Source organism: Marmota monax, unplaced genomic scaffold (assembly GCF_021218885.2).
Source record: "Marmota monax isolate L192 unplaced genomic scaffold, Marmota_monax_Labrador192_F-V1.1 WCK01_AAM20220418_F8-fsc00127, whole genome shotgun sequence".
Classification (NCBI taxonomy): Eukaryota; Metazoa; Chordata; class Mammalia; order Rodentia; family Sciuridae; genus Marmota; species Marmota monax.
In genome coordinates, this window is record NW_026692894.1 from 2,751,752 (window position 1) to 2,767,758 (window position 16,007).

The following is a 16,007-nucleotide window of genomic DNA, read 5'->3' on the forward strand; positions in this document are numbered from 1 at the left end:
TTGTTCTCTCACTATTGCTGTTATATAAAAGGTCTTTCTGGGATGTCTGGAGACAAGGAAAGGACTTGTGTCTTTCCCCCAGTGGGGAAAGTATCCCTCTTTTCTCTGAGATATTGACATCTGAACCAATATAGAGAACAGGGCCATAAAGGAAATATCCACCCCCTGCCTTGGGCTCATTTTTGGTGAGTTAGAGGTATATTAACCAGTACCTGATTTAATAACAGACAGTTTAGGTAGAAGTAACCATGGCTGATAAAACTCAAGAGTTCATGCCAATAATGAAATTCTTCACAGTTCAAATAATCATGGTGCCTGTGAGGTATTTGCTAAAAACACAGAGAAAGACCCTGATTTTTCTTATTAGCCACCCTTTGTGTCAAATGGCTGACTTCCCCAAAGTGTGTTCCTTCATTCTTTATTGTCACCAGCCAAAGAGCAAGAGTGGAAACAGGCTGCTTGTCGTTTCAGTTAGTATGACTTATTTCTCAGAAACATCTTCTCAAGTGGCTTCTGGTGAACGCGTCACACGAGAGAAACCCAGGCAGCTGGTGAGGCACCTTGGGGCCATTCATGCCAAACCCTGTAAACACAGGACATGAGTTACTCTTTGTGGTCCCGCCTGGGTGACCTTGTCCTGCCCGTGGCTTTTTTGTGCTCCTTTCCAGGTGCTAAGTAGAACTTTCTTCCTTGGAAAAGCTCAACCTCCAAAGCATCTCATTTCTTCTCCAAGTTAAGAAAGCAAACATTACACAATATTTGTTTTGTAAAGATTTGAGTTTTCTTTCTTCCTTTCTTTCTTTTTTTCAGTGCTGTGAAATGAACGAAGGGCCTTGTGCATGCGAAGCAAGTACTCTACCAGCTGAGCTCTATCCCCAGCCCAATGTTTGAGTTTGGTACCTGTATTTGAGCTTTCTCAGTGTTCATTTCTTGAGAAATACTTTATGACTTAAACTCATTTTCATGACTATTCCTTGCAAATAATGTCTCAGTTTGTAATAAATTAGCATGTAGGACTAGTTTGGCTGCCAATCCTCTGCTAGAGTAGAGCAGATTATCTGCTCAGTCCCTAAGTACCTGCAATCATCCTTTTACAATGCTGAGGCTTCCTGCTGCAATTGCACAACCTCAGAAGTGTATCAATCATATATTCATTGCTTTAGCTATTTTTATTCCTGTGTGCTACTGCTTAGATCTGTACAAGGCAGGGGATTTAAAAGATCTGATTTGAATCAGAAAATGCTTAGCCAACAACTTCTGCAAAACTGCCCCTAAAAAAGGCTGATTCCTCAGGCCACAACATAGGCATTAAACAAAATGAGGAACTTGGTGCTTGGCAAGGTGGGGGTTATAAAGGTGAATTGCCGAGTACTTCTGGCTCCAGAGAGTGTCAGTCTTGTATGGGAAACAAGTACATGAATATCTAGAATAAAAGGTTTAAATTATACCTAACACAAGAGAAGTGCTGAGGTAATTGGAAAGAATAGGAACGACTTCTAGCAGACCCATGAATCCAGACAAGATTTAGAAAAGATTTAGACAGAGAGAACATTTCAGATAGAGGAATCAATAGAAGCAGAGCTGCATGTCTGCTTCCCTTATTTTAAAGATACATAAACAGATCCAGAAAAGTGATGTGACTCGCAGAGATTTCTACCAAGTTGGATGCTTGCCTGAGAAAATCAGTCTTCACAAATTCTGGCCCCCTAAGGGCTCTAAACAGTTTTATAGCTCTCTGAATTATTAGCTTCAAAATCAATAGAAAATGTAGTGCATTATTAGTATGGAAACATTTAGATGCTGTAGTCATTGCCTGAAGTACTTTTTATTCTTTCAGAAAAGAACAGTAGCACTGGGCCTCACTTCAAGTTTATTACTAGCGAATGACTCATTAATAGCGGTTATCGAGGCCCTCCTGTGTGCCTGAGCCCTGCACGCCCCAGCAGTGAGCACCCACAGGTCAGCTCAAAACTAGAAGGCCTGAAAGATTTTTGGCTCAGTTTATGGTGACCAGATTTAGCAAATAAAAATTCAGGATATCAACCGGGCACAGTGGTGCACTCCTGTAATCCCAGAGGCTCTGGAGGCTGAGGCAGGAGGATCATGAGTTCAAAGCCAACCTCAGCAACAGTGATGTGTTAAGCAACTCATTGAGACCCTGCCTCTAATAAAATACAAAATAGGGCCATGGATGTGTCCCATTGGTCGAGTGCCCCTGAGATCCATCCCCAAGTACTAAATCGAAAGGGGGGGGGGCAGGATATTCACTTAAATTTGAATTCCATAAAACCTTCTCTCTCTCTCTCTCTCTCTCTCTATATATATATATATATATATATAGTGTGTATATACACACATAGCATACATACACATATATATATGAAGGGATTTCTATATGTATATATAAATGAAATAGTTGCAACCCTACTTCAGCTTTGTTTTTTATGACTTGAGATTTATTTTATTTGCATAATTTTATGAGTATCTTTGCCTTAAAAACAGTTAAGAAGCAGGCATGGAATCATATACCTGTGATCCAAGCTGTTCAGGAGACTGAAGCAGGACAATCCTAAACTCAAGGCCAACCTGGGCAACATAGTGAGACGTCAGAAAAATAATAAAATAATGAATATTTATGATCACACTTTTTCTTTTTTATTTATTCTTTTTAGACATATATGACAATAGAGTATATTTTGACATATTATACCTACATGTAGCATAACTTCCCATTCTTGTTATATACGATGAACACCTTTTTCTTACAATTCAACATCCTCAAAGATTTTTAAGAACAAAAATTCAGAAGAAATAAAGGTAAATGGACTTGGATGTATTTTATTCATATTTACACACCAAACACCTGGATCGTGATAAGCAACAGTAAATGCTCTCCAAGTAAATGTAAAATGAATGAGATAGCACATTCTTAATCTTATATTCCCTGCCTTCTTAAGAGACTCCCTTCATGCAATGGCAAATTTAAGCTCCACATGTAGTTTTTTTTTTCCCTAAAATGTCTCAGTGGTAGAGAATTGAGAAATATCTTGCCTCATGATCAGTGATTTACCAGTAAATTCACACCACCTGAAGAGGAGAGGCCTATCTAATCAATCTTTTTTAAGAAAAAAAAATTGATGGATTATCTGCTAATGTGGTTCTGAATTCACATCTCTTGGCATTGAGGGATTCTTCCCAGTTAATAATGACTGATAAACAGCAACAATCTGAACTTTTGTGGATTAAACATCCCAAAGGTCATTAATGGTTAATGTGCACCTCTCTCTTTCTCTCTCTCATCTTATAAGAAATCAAATCTCTGAAATCATTCATGAGATATAATTCACCACAGATGAAGTTTCTCCACTTCGGTACAGAGTGTTTTTGGTCTTGACACTACATTTTGAAGATATTAAAACCCAAACTAAAAGCATAGTCTACAGCTTGTATTAATTATCCTTGGCTAGTTTGTGGAAGCATTTGAGTTCCTAAGAAATAGTTATCTAATATGATTAAAAAGGCCTGTCTTCATCTCAGGGCTGCTTTTGTACTTTAATGATTATTCTCTAAAAGTTTAAGAGCTTTAATTCCTAACAGGACAAATGAATAAATATCAAAGGCAGATAATAAAATAAAAAAGGATGAGGTGTGAATGGCAATTCCATTTATTGGGTTATGGTTGACACATTGGCTTCTTTTGGCCTGGACAGCTCTCTCATCAGAAGTACTGGCTTCTAAATTAGAAAGTCTTGAGTGTGAAAACATGAACACACTGTTTCATTCTCCCAGTTGTTTAATGCTTTCTCAGTGTTACTGCTCTTTGCTCTTTGAGTTTTGTAAGCTCCGGGAAATTCTTTAAAAGAAGGAATGAGACTCTTCATCACATCCAAGAACACTTGCATTTCTCTCTTGTTTTCCCTAATAACTTTTCACAGGAAACGTTTGCATACACGTGGAGCTGGATGTTTTTTAAGACTTCCTGAAACAATCGTTTGTTCTAATCACAGTTTATATGGGTTACGCCACTTAAAGAAAGCCCACAGTGTGAAAATGTGCACTTGTGGAAATAATAAATTACATCAATGCCTAACACCTGGTTCCTGATAGCCTGCACGAAGAATGGATAAACAAATGCAGAACTAGCCACTAACCACTGTGAGCAGAACCATAAAATCAGTAATTAGACGATATCAACAGATCAAACCCATCTGGAAGCAGCTGAAGGAATAGCTTTGGGTTTTTACTGGGGACTTCATTTCAAGAACTTCAGCAAATAAGGTGGATCTCTCTCCCAAAGCACTGGGCTTGGGGAACTGGACATGAATAGTTACACATTCAGGCTCACAATGTTATCTACAGAATTTGTTAAATTTCCTTTAAATTGTAAGGTATATGTGTATGTGTGTATATGTGTGTGTGTGTATATGCATATATATATTACTTTACGATTTTTGTTCCTCGTGCAACAGTGATAGAAAAACTAAAAAAAGATAGATCTGTGATTCTCTATTATCTGCTTGTGACCCTTCAGAATTTTTAATGAGTACATATAAGTATATATTTTAATAAAGATGCACTCAGACTTTATTTGCTATTTTCAAGCTGTGTTTTTTTCATTTAATTTTGACATCTTTCCATATCAACATATATGTATATCTCCAACAAGAGTTCTGTAGAGTCCACACATAGACTTTGGGGGATTTGTGGAACCCCTCCACCCAAAAATTATGTCTAAATTTTTGTAGAGTGTATATATATGTGTATTTTTCTGGAAAATTGTCTTGGGACTTTTATCGGGTGTACTTTGAACTTTATTGATGGATCTATTGAGAGATTACAATATCGTACCATTCAGTAGCATGATAAGATTCCTGATGTGTTCTTCTATGTTCCCTCTCTAAATATGTACTTTTCTTTGTATAGATCCTGTATAATTGTTTTAACAATTTATTGGTTATTTTCTTTAAATATTTAATGTATTGTTTTAAATATCCCTTATTATTTTAATGCATCTTAGGATACTACTTTACCTTGTAAACCCATCTTCAATATAATATAGAACTCAACGATAATGGGTGATTCAATTGATATCAATTTGCTTTAGATTCAATATTACATGAACGTGTTTCTAAACAGCTATGTACCATTTTCCTTTTGACAGGATAAAATAACTTGTTATGAAATGGAAACATACCTACAAGGATTGACTTTGCATATTTACATAATAAAATCTTTTTTAATCCATCATTTAAAACGTTAACAATTTATACACACACACACACACACACACAGCATTTTTGTATAGTAAATCAAGACTGTTATTTTAACATTTTTGCTAAAAAAAAATCAGTTGAGAAATATTTATTGCTAAACTTTAATTTGACTACAAATTGAATTTCATATAAAACAGAAAGAAAAAGAGTTCAGAAATATAGAGCAAAGGGTACATAAAGTTTTCACTACTCCTTCAAGTTAATGAACTATCAGGAAAGTCTATGAACTCAGAGAACGTTAACCATGGAGCTCTATAGCTTGGTAGAGTCACCCCATTTTTTTAATTTCCCAATAACCTTTCCTACAGGTCACCCTGGTTTGTCCCCTGAGGTCCTTTCTCTCCTTTCCCCTCCTCCCTGTCCTGTCCTGCCTCCTCTCTGCCCTGCTTCCTGCACTCTGGCCAGAGGAGCTCTCTGGTGGCCCTTCTTCATTCTCAGTGTCTTTCCCTGTCCTTTCTCCAGGCTTCTCTGCAGCACCCTCTTCTTGGCTGTCTGTGAAACGTGGCTTCTCTTTCACAGACCTTCCTGCCCTGCCAGAATGAGTGGAGGCCTTTTCTACCTTGTTTCTGCTGCCTGTCACGGCTCTCTTCCCAGGAGTGACTCTTCTTGCACATTTTCCAGCCACTAGCTACCCTGCTGACTCGCTGGGTGCCCCCCCTACCACACCACCATTCACTTTCTAATACGTCGACTTCCCATTTCTTATGGATTTGTGGAGACTCATGTACTCAGGTTTACTTAGTGGCTGCCCATGGCAAACAACGGGTTCAAAAAATACTTGTAGAATTTAAAGAGGGAATTATTAATAGCTGTTGATTGATTGATTGATATTCTTTTTTTAGCCTTAAGCATGGCAAAAATCATCTTTATACAGGAATTCATTCATTCATTACTTTTATTCTTCCTAAATCTGCAAAGCAGCTCTAAGTGAGGGTAAATAAGCTCACGGTTGGGCTTCAGAGAAGTCAGGGCCTGGGGTGGGGTGGTCACCTGGGGACTGCTTGAACCTGAGGCTTCCTGAAGCTGAGCCAAGGCAGGCTGGGCAGAGGCAGAGGGACAGAGATAGCAGATGACCTCTGGAGGGCCAAAGCACAAGCACAGCCTCAGGTGGCAGGGTCCATGCCTCCTTGATCACCAGCAGCACTTGGAAGGGGCTCTCACACTCTTCAGGTGAAACTGGCACATCTGTTTGCTGAGTCCCTTTGAGATGGGACTTGTGGGGATCTGGAGAACCAGGAGGGTACCTCCAGCCAAGCGTCTGCCAATGTCCTAATGAATCCCAGTTAGATACTTAGCTGCGCCCATACCTTGAGCTGGTTTGGTTCTTTTTCCCATTACTGTGGCTCCTCAGTTAGTTTTGCCCACAGTCTCCCAGTCGTACATCCAGACCCCACCTCGCTTCTACTGCATGCTGTTTTGGTTTGGCTTTGTTGTGTTTTCCATCAGCCCAATGCCTCCTAGCACATTGGTAACATAAATCTGCTGTTTCCAGCAGACAGGGTATCAACATATCAGCCTTGGCCTCCTACAAGAAGCAATAGCAACTTGATGGTGTTAGTGTTAGTGAGCTTTTCACTGCTGTATCCCAAGACAAGAACAAGAAAATAAACAGAAGAGGAAACGTTTATTTTGGCTCATGATTTCCAAGATCTAGTCCATGGTCTGTTGACTCCATTGCTCTGGGCCCAAGATAAGGCAGAACACCATGGCGAAAGGATGTGCTCTTATGGAGGTGAAAAGGTGTGGCAAAGGAGCACTGCTCCACCTATGTCAAACAGGAGGCAGAGAAAGAGAGGGGCAGGGGCTGCAGCGAAGAAGAACTCGTCCAGGGCACACCCCAGTGACCCACCTCCTCCAGCCCATTCCACCTGCCTACAGTTACCACCCAGTTACTGATAAGGTTATAGCTCTTACAATCTAATCATTTCTCCTCTGACTATTTCTGCACTAGTACAGGACTTTGGAGGCGGGGGACACCTCAATCTGAACCATAACACTTTTCTCCTGCTGACTCAGGAGGCTTGGAACAGCCATGCCTGTGGCCCAGCCTCCACCATCTCACCCACCCTTCGTTCTCTGAGACAGGTCAGCTATTTTCATCTTATTTACATTTGTTCTAAGCCACTGAACCTTTTTGTGTCTACTGAAATTAAAATGTTTGATCATATAAGATACATACACCTCTAAGTAAATCAAATATATAAAATCTGGATTGACAAAAGTAAAATTAATTTTTATAACTTTCAAAAACCTTCATCCCTCCATTTATAAAGAGCTTATAAAATGTCTTTAAAGTCATCTTAGTTTATTTTAAATTATTTCAAGATAGTTTTTAAAAATTCCATAAATGGAATTACATGACCATGAATTCAAACTCCTATAAAAAGGTCATGTCTTCATCATTCAAGAGGTAAACCAGTCCAGATTTTCATTTTGATTTTTTACATTTGCTCTTTCAAAACACTAAAAGTGTCAAGAAGTTGAGCATCTGTGAATTTGGGGTGCCATGGAACAGTGCTCTTGTGGAAGTGAAGGAAATACACCATACTAAGAAAAATCTCGAAGGAAAACTCAGCATAGAAATTTCTTCTGCTTCACCAAAACCATGAACTTTCTGACCCCCTACTATTATTAAAAAACAGCTCATTCCAGCAAAGTGGCTGACACTGAGCTCAGTTCCTTGCACATGAAGGTTCATGTTTTTCCCTTACTGGTTAGGGCAAGGAGAGCATACAATATATATAATACTTATCACAAACCAGAGACTTCTAAAAGGAAAAACTCTTGAAGTAACTACTTTTAAGTCAATTGGGAATGATTCCTTCAGCAGAATCTAAGGAAAAACAAACATGAAACTATTGACCCCCAAAAAATATGTGTGTAGTTTCCTTTGGTCAGTTCTATTGGCCCTCGGTTTTTCATGTCCTGTGGATTGTAGTTAATCATAATTGTGAATTTATTGTTGTTATTTGAACTTTCCTTTCATAAATTATATGTTATTCCAACTCTGTATGTTGTAAAAGGTCACCTCCCGTAAGAGAATCCTATCTGTCTGAAAAATTAAAATAGGTCCCGTCTTCCTTTCCCACCCCACCATCGGATATCAAGCACCCCCGTCATTACAACTTATTGAAATCTCTTCTTTGAAATGGCAGACCCAAAGTTTATTTGTTGTCTCATCAACCTTGTTGTCTGTGTCTTTACTTACTATAAAAAGAGTCTGCATGAAGCTTTGAGTTGAAAATACAAAGGTAGTGTGCCAGGCATTATAGCAAGTGGAGACAGTTTTCTGAGTTGAGAGAATCTTTGTGGTATGAAGGGAAAGAATGGAAATTGCTGATTCAAAAAGCCTGTTTTCAAATCTCAGCAGTTCGGTTTCCTATCTTCGTAACAATATGCAAGTTTCTTAGCTTTTCTGAGCTTTCCTATCCTCACTTATGAAAGAGGGATAATAGTTTATAGGCTTATGGTGCAGATGAATAATAAAACACCTGAGAAAGTGCCCGGCTTTTTACATGGATGTTCAATGAAAATAATAATATAATAATTGGGAGAAGGCAGTTATCAAGAGAACCAGCTATGAGAGTCCCTTTAGGGTTTCCCCCCCACACACTTAGATAAGTGGAAAATTGACAGTCACATAGATCTTAACAAGGCTATGGACCAGCATGGGTAAAGTTGCTAGTACAGTGCCCAGGACATAGGTGACCATCAAGGGATGTTAGTTCCTCTTTAACATTTCAATTTACTTCTTTGGTCCCCAGGGCTGAAAAGATGTGCATATCTTCTTGTGTATACATTTCAATTGCCTTGTTGTTTCTTAAACATTAATGTGCATACAGATTGTGGGGACACATCAGGAAGGGTAGATTCTGATTCAGCTGGTGTGGGATGGGGCTGACCATCCACATTTCTAAAAGGCTCCCAGAGGGTGATAGTTAATAGGTACAGCTGGATAGAAGAAATAGCTTCTAATATTCTGTAACACGGTAGGAAAATTGTGGTTTACAATTAATTGAATATTCCAAAATGACTAGTAGAGAGGATTTTGAATGCTCCTAATACAAAGAAACAATAAATGTCTCAGGTGACAGCTATGCCAATTACCTTGTGTATGTGTTAAAATGTCACACTGTACCCCATAAATATGTACCACTTCTATGTGTCAATTTAAAATAGAAATATATTAAAAATAAAAATAAAAAGCTCCCAGCTTATGCATCTGAGGTTGATCCACTGTTCTCATTTAAACTAGCAAGGCGTTAAGAGGCCAGGCAATACCCTCTCTTTGTTCCTTGTGTTATCTTACTTCATCAACCTAAGACTTTAGACATGGCATTATTTCACAAATTTAACAAAGTTTTGACTCAGCACAGTTGGTGAGTTAAATTCATCCAACACAACACGTAAGCCACAGTCTGATATCACCAGGATCAATTATTTCCATTGTATAACTATTCCTCCAATTTTATATCTAGTTATAGTCCTAGAAGTGAGTAGTTATTGAACTTCCCTTCGATGTCCAGTTCTTTTCCGGATTTTGCTCATGTACTATGTAACAAGGGTTCCTCGGCACTACCTAACCCTGTGGGAGACGACCTATCCCGGTGAAGCCAGCTTCAATGGCAAAATGCGTGGTAAAATTCAGGCAGATTTTAGCACTTTTTGGTCTAATAAATGTCAGCTAGGTTCTTAAGTCAGATGCCTTCCTAGATCTTTGTAATGAGCTATCTACACCCTTTCCCCAAATCAGTGGTAAGACAAAGACGTTAGGAATCATCGGCTCTGGGACCTCGGGCCTTTCCAAGGATCTGTCACAGAGCAGCCCTGCCTCACCACCTGGAGAGTTCTCCATTCACTTTGCTCTTTCCAGTTCAGTGTCAGAGGATAAGGTCTCAGTGCTTCGTGCTCCCTGGCCTTGTTAGTAATAAAGCTCTGAAATAACACTGTGCTGCTGGGCGCTCCCATTGTCTCTGTTCCCTGAGGACAGAGCCATGCTCCCTCTGGCTTCCCCGAAGGACACGCCCATGTTGTGCCAGTGCTAGGCCTAACCAGGGTTTCCACCCCCAGTTCAGGTTTGCTCTTCTTCCTAACGCTCTGTTAACTCCCCAATTTCCCACAACCAGCACCATAGAGACATGTTTCTAGAAGCTCATGCTGAAAAGAACATGTCCATAAAACATTTTTACAAAAGTTATTTGAGAATATCTTAATCACCCTCAATGTACAAATGATGGATTTATTTTAATAAACATAATTACAAAAATACTGCAGAAGAGTGAGCTTTTCTTCAGGGAGATAATAAATGTTCTTGAGCCAAAGGCAGCCAGCCAAAAGCTTCAGATCCACCCCCACCTCCCTTCCTTCTTTCATTCCTTCCTTTGTTTCTTTTTGTCTCTTATCTTCTTTTTTTGTGTTACAGAGTACTTGCAGAATCCCTGCAAGGGATTCATTGCTAACCTATCCATATCATGAGTATTTTTTAACATCCATGAGCATACCACCACACCACCGTTTAAAACAACTGTTTAACTATGTACATAACTATGTCATCATTTATTTTCCTAATCTCCTAATGTGGCAAATTCCAATTCTTTTCCAACTGCTTTTGCTGTTATAAGTCATGCTGGTCCCCTAGCCTTGTTAAGATCTATGTGACTGTCACTCAATTATTTCCTGTTAGTTCATCTACCTGCTTCCCTCCTCAAAGAGTAGGGGTGAGTTTTCCATTTTAGAAGTACACTGTCCAGTATGATATTTAAATACATTTATTAACTTTGCTATAGTATGTTAAGGACTGTGCTTCAAAACTTGGATTCTACTAGGGTCAGCCTACCTGAGTTTGAGTACCAGCTCTGCTGTTTGCTTCTTTGCTTGCTGTGTGACCTTGGGCAAGATATTTAACTTCAGATTGCACTACAAATTCATTGCTTATGATATGGGGGCAATTAATAGTACTTCTCTAATAGGATTGTTTTAAGGACTGAGGACATGATATATGCAAATAGCATAAAAGAATATCTAACTAATGGTGGAAGCCAACTCTAAGAAGCTTGTGTTGTCTTTTCACTCATGCTATCAAATCTAAATTTCCATGGGAAAATGTCTGCAGTCAGACCTTCATTTTTTTTTGTAAGGATAGAGAGCAGAAAGAGGGGAGTAGTGGTAAAACACAAGGGGGTAAAACACATACTAGGAAATGTTGGCAATCATAATTATGTGGCTGGGTATAGATATTTATAATACAATGGGGTTCTGAATGAGGCCACAAGCTACCCAAGATCCCTCATTAGCAGTTTGGTGGAGACAGGAATGTCACCCAACACATAACACCTAACACCCTGCCTGCCCTCAGCCAACTCATGTGCCCGGACACCCTTGGATGCTCTGTAATATTTCTTGTCCATATGGATTAGAACTGAATGATCTACGCTTATTTTTACCTTTCCTCAAGGGTTCTTTTCTCCTCCTTCTTTTCTCCTAATGAAAAATAGAAAGTCTCCTGTTGATTTGGACTCCTTCTAAAGAACAGACTTCACTATAGACCCTTGGCCTCCTTGGAGAGTCTTTTCTGTAAACAATCACCTGTCCAGCAGGGTTCTGGCAGCTGGAGACCCCTCAGCAGGAGCAGGGACTAGGTATAAACTTGGGAACTATTTTGGGAGATAAGAAAATGACAGAATTTGAGGTCATTCATTTAGTCTTAACTACTGATAGGGTAAGTACATCAGAAACATCTGAATTAAGCATTTTTCTGCATTTTAATTAGTAGAACAAGTCTCTTCTTGATAAGAAAATAAGTTCAACAATAAATCAAATGTATGAAGGAAAGTGCAGGCATTTTTTTCTTATCTAAAGAGGCTCTGTGTTCCTAAGAGCTGAGAACAAAACTGCACATCCAAAGGCCTGATTTTCAGTCTTAGTCATTTATCATACTAAGTCCTTAGAACAAGTAAAGAAATCTAGTTATTTAGTCAGGCAGGAGGCAGTTCTTACCCATTTCCTTGGCTCATGGTCTTGGTCCTCCTTGTATCCTATACTGTCACTATGTGAGATGGGCATGTCGTTGGAGATGCCAAGCCCAGTGAGCCTGAAGGATCTGCCAGTGGCTGCTCAAATCAGCAGAAGCCTCGTCTCTCACAATGCTTTCCTGTGAACAATCCCCCTTCAGCCCTCTGTCAGAGACTGTTGGCTAGAATATATACTTCATGATCAACTATAGAGAAGTTCTCAGCAAAAGAAACCATCAATGAAGTGAAGAGAGAGCCTACATTTTGGGAGCAAATTTTTGCCACACACATGTCAGAGCACAAATCTCCAGGATATATAAAAAACTCAAAAAACTTAACACCAAAAAACTCAAACAACCCAATCAGTAAATGAGCTAAGGAACAGACACTTCTCAGAAGAAGATATACAAGCAATCAACAAATATATGAAAAAAAAATGTTCAACATCTCTAGCAATTAGAGAAATGCAAATCAAAACTACTCTAAGATTTCAACTCACTCTAGTCAGAATGGCAGTAATCAAGAATACAAACAAAAATAAGTGTTGGTGAGGATGTGGGGAAAAAGGCACACTCATATATTGCTGGTGGGACTGCAAATTGGTTCAACCAATCTGGAAAGAAGTATGGAGATTCCTTAGAAAATTTGGAATGGAACCACCATTTGACCCAGCTATCTCACTCCTTGGACTATACCCAAAGGACTTAAAATCAGCATACTGTAGTGACGCAGCCACTTTGATGTTTATAACTGCACAATTCCCAGTAGCTAAACAATGGAAGCATCCAAGATGCCCTTCAGTAGATGAATGGATAAAGAAAAACTGTGGTATATATACACAATGCAATATTACTCAGCACTAAAAGAGAATAAAATTATGGCATTTGCAGGTAAATGGATGGAGTTGGAGAATATCGTGCTAAGTAAAGTAAGCCAATCCCCAAAAACCTGGGGCTGAATATTTTCTTTGATAAGTGGATGCTGATCCTAATGAGGAGTTGGAGCATGGGAGGAATGGAGGAACTTTGGACCAAGGGGAGGGAGGGAAGAGGGGGGTGTGGGGGTAGGAAAGATGGTGGAATGAGACGAACATCATTACCCGAGGTACGCGTATGTCTGCACATGTGGTGCAACTCCACATTGTGTACAACCAGAGAAATGAAAAGTTGTATTCCATTTGCATACAATGAATTAAAATGCATTCTGCTATCATGTATAACTAATTAGAACAAATTAAAAAATTAAAAAGAAAGAGCAAGAAGGAAGAACTGATTAACTATTGCTGACCGCTTAATCTCATCTGCTAGAAATTTTGTGGACACTGGAAACCACAAAGTGCTTTCACTCCACAGAAATCTAGAAATCATGGCAATTTCCAAAAATTTCAGAATTTCTGCTAAGGATTTAGGGAAAGTCCAAGTCAATAAACAGTACTATCTTTTGAAGATTCATTCGATGGCGATTGTAGATCCATGCCTCCTCATGAGTTTCAAAGAAGATGGCAACCGGGAACACGTTACCTCTGTGCCAGTCATGATAGTAGCAGTGCAGTCACAGTCCAGAGTATTACAGAGCCATTGAAAATAACACACTTCCACTGCATGTGTACTGATGTGGAAGATTACCTGTGATAGTCTTTTGATGAATAAGGCTGGCATGGTGGTGTACACCTGTAATCCCAGATACTCCAGAGGCTGAGGCAGAGGGATGGCAAGTTCAAAGCCACCTGAACAACTTAGTGAGATCCTATGTTAAAATAAAATAAAATAGAGCTGGGGATGTACCTCAGTGGAGAACACTTGCCTAGCAACAGGAGGCTCTGGGTTTAACCTCCAGTACCACAAAAAAAGAAAAAGAATGGTGTAGAACATTATTCAGAGTGTGATCTCATTTTTGTGAAAGCAAAGATAATCCACAAATGAATATATTAGATATAGGTATCTGCTCAATTGAAAACTAGCATATATTTCAGTTATTAACAGTGAACCTCAGGAATTAAGTGTAAATAAGGCAAATGGGAAGGGTGGCAAGGGAGTGGGAGTTTTTACCTTTTCATCACTCACAGCTGTATTTCTAATTTTGATCAAACCATAGAGAAGGCCAATGATATGGGGCCGCTGATGATAAACATGTGTTTTAGTAATACTTGACATACAAAAATTTTTTAATCATTGTGTCAGAAATGAATTAGCTGTGTTCTATAAAGAAACATATCAAACATCAAATAGTGCCCCTCCACTGAAGCATCTCCTTAAGAATGACAATGTGAATCATCTTACAGTTGCAAATGTCAGCTGTCCCATGTTGCAGACTACAGAAAGAGATAAAAAGGACATCCAAGGGTACTCTGTGATAAAAATCATTACATCTTGAGAGGACTGATAGGAACAGTGGAAGGAAGGTGTGTTCAGTTTTTAAAGAGGCTGGAAGTCTGCAAATATTTTCGTAGCAATGCTAGAAAAATACGCTGCAGTGGCGTTAGGATACGTAGCATCTTAGATATCGATGGCCCTCCTAAAACCCTCCTTACCAAGAATTCTAACTCAATATAAAAGGGAATGATTTTCATGTGTGAAATGCATTAGCTGATTAACATATTTGTATTGAGAATCTAAAACCTGGGGGAGGGAAAAACAAAGATGAATCGGAGCCAAGAATTGCCTCATGATACTTTTAAAGGAGGTGGGGTGCGGGTGGGAGGCCAGGTGCATATACAGACTCTGGAACTCAACTGGGACACACGATGCTACTAACTAAAGTGGGACTTCCAAATAGAGTGGTGGGAGGGTCTCTCCAAAGGGGCGCATTTTGCTTTCTGTTTTGTCTTAGAATAGGAAAAATATGAAACTCATTGTAAGCAAAGAGGAAAGAGTCCACACAGAGAGATGATTAACAGGTGAGGAAGAGAAAACAGGTAATTAGTCAAGGAAGCTCTAGAAGAAGCAGGAAGAGCCCAGGCAAGAGGTTAGGCTTAAGAAGGAGGAAGGATATTCTCCAAATTAAATAAAAGAAGGAACAGGGCCTGGGTGTGGGGCAGAACAACCTGAGGTGAAGGAGAAGGAAGCTGAGGTATCTGCTTGAACCAGCCTAACTTTCTCCTCTGGTGAGAAGCTGCTTTATTGATGGAGAGTGAAAACGTAGTGGTAGATGGGCTGGGGAGGTGGCTCAAGCGGTAGCACGCTCGCCTGGCATGTGTGCGGCCCGGGTTCGATCCTCAGCACCACATACAAACAAAGATGTTGTGTCCGCCGAAAACTAAAAAAATAAATAAATATTAAAATTTTCTCTCTCTCTCTCTCTTTAAAAAAAAAGTAGTGGTAGATTTACAAGTTATGGAAAGATCTAGAATAGCCACTGTGAAGACCAAAAATTAACCAGGAATGATGAAAAGGACTGTGAAGCATCACTGAGATGTCAAGGTGGGGAGGGGGCTGCATAGCATGAATTTTTAATGAAACCAATTTTTTTTTTTAAATAATTTTTCAACATTTTCTCTAGCACTATGACAGCTGGACACAGGAGCAGAGAAATTCAGTTTGACTAGAATGGAGGGATTGTAGAAATCAAATCATTCCTGAAAACTGCCTGTGAACGTTCATTGGAAATGAGCCAAGTGATTGCATCGTTATAGATTTCACTTTATCACTATGTTTTTCCCCTTTAATTTTTGTAGTCCATTTTCTGTGAAAATGTGGGAGTAATATCCTGGGCTTCAAATATGAAC

At 39.3% G+C, this 16,007-nt stretch overlaps 1 protein-coding gene across 3 annotated transcripts in view; it reads left to right on the forward strand.

Annotated features, from left to right (window-relative positions):
* Kif6 (kinesin family member 6) overlaps positions 1-16,007 on the forward strand; it is a 410,513-nt gene that overhangs the window by 182,929 nt on the left and 211,577 nt on the right. The window lies entirely within an intron of this gene.